Source organism: Protobothrops mucrosquamatus, unplaced genomic scaffold (assembly GCF_001527695.2).
Source record: "Protobothrops mucrosquamatus isolate PMUCROS unplaced genomic scaffold, P.Mucros_1.0 scaffold1047, whole genome shotgun sequence".
In the NCBI taxonomy this organism is placed as follows: domain Eukaryota; kingdom Metazoa; phylum Chordata; class Lepidosauria; order Squamata; family Viperidae; genus Protobothrops; species Protobothrops mucrosquamatus.
In genome coordinates, this window is record NW_015387279.1 from 268,264 (window position 1) to 269,354 (window position 1,091).

Below are 1,091 nucleotides of genomic sequence, written 5' to 3' on the forward strand. Positions count from 1 at the left end.
TGGGAGGAGTATAGAAATAGAGTTACTAGTATTGACTTAAGGGGAAGTAGGATATATTAAAATAATAATAGATTAGTTATATGTATAACTGAGTTAATTATATTGAAATAATTTGAATTGTATAAATATGATTTTGTTTTGATTAATTGATGGCCTTGCCACCATGTAAAATAAAACCAATAAAAATTTTGTTGAAAAACAACAACAAAAAAAAAAAACCAATAAATACTTTAGTTTCAAAATATTTCAGAAAAAAACCAAAATCATTATGTTGTAGGGCAGTGATGGTGAACCTTTTAGAGACTGAGTGCCCAAAAACTGACCCTGCCCCCGCTCCACCCCCCTGCCCACCCCCGCTCTGCCCTCCCATCCCTCTCCCCACCTGCCCAGAGAACCACTCACCGCCTCCAGGGCCCGCTGCAGATCGCCCAGGCATCCCAGCAGTGCTATGGTGGCCACACCTTCTGCCCGCCCCCTGCAGAATCAACTGCATGATGGGGTGCGAGGGCAGAGTCTTGTCTACGGTGCCTGGCTGCCATGTCCTTGGCTGCACTGCTCCATGTGGGCCACGCTCAAGGGCGACTCTCCTTCAGGGGGGCTGCTGGAGAGGAGGGGGTCATGGGGGGAGGCAAGGCTGGGGCAACGGCATGTGTGCCCACAGAGAGGGAGGGGTGTCTCGTCGATCACGGGGAGATAGTGGTCTTTTTGTTTGATCTGAGGAAAGGCTTCCAAACTGGCAGGGGAAAGACTGGCTACATTCCTGTGGCCAGCCATTAGCTGCTGACAACCGAAGAAGAAAAGCACCAATTAGCTTGGAACTGGGTGAGAATATTGATCCTTTCTTTACTATTTTACAACTGAATTTCCTTGGAAAGGCTCCCAAGAAGCTAAAAACCTCCGAATGTAAACAGAAGCGTCTTTTAATTTCTTTTATGGAGGACAGGAATACATAATACTGAAGTGGAAGTAACATAAAGCTACAGTTTTGATAAATTTGAGAACTGAGATAATTGTTAAGATTTTCTCTTTGGAAAAAAACATTGAGGTGAAATATAAGAAATCAATTCTTTGTCTTAACAGTGGAAAATGGA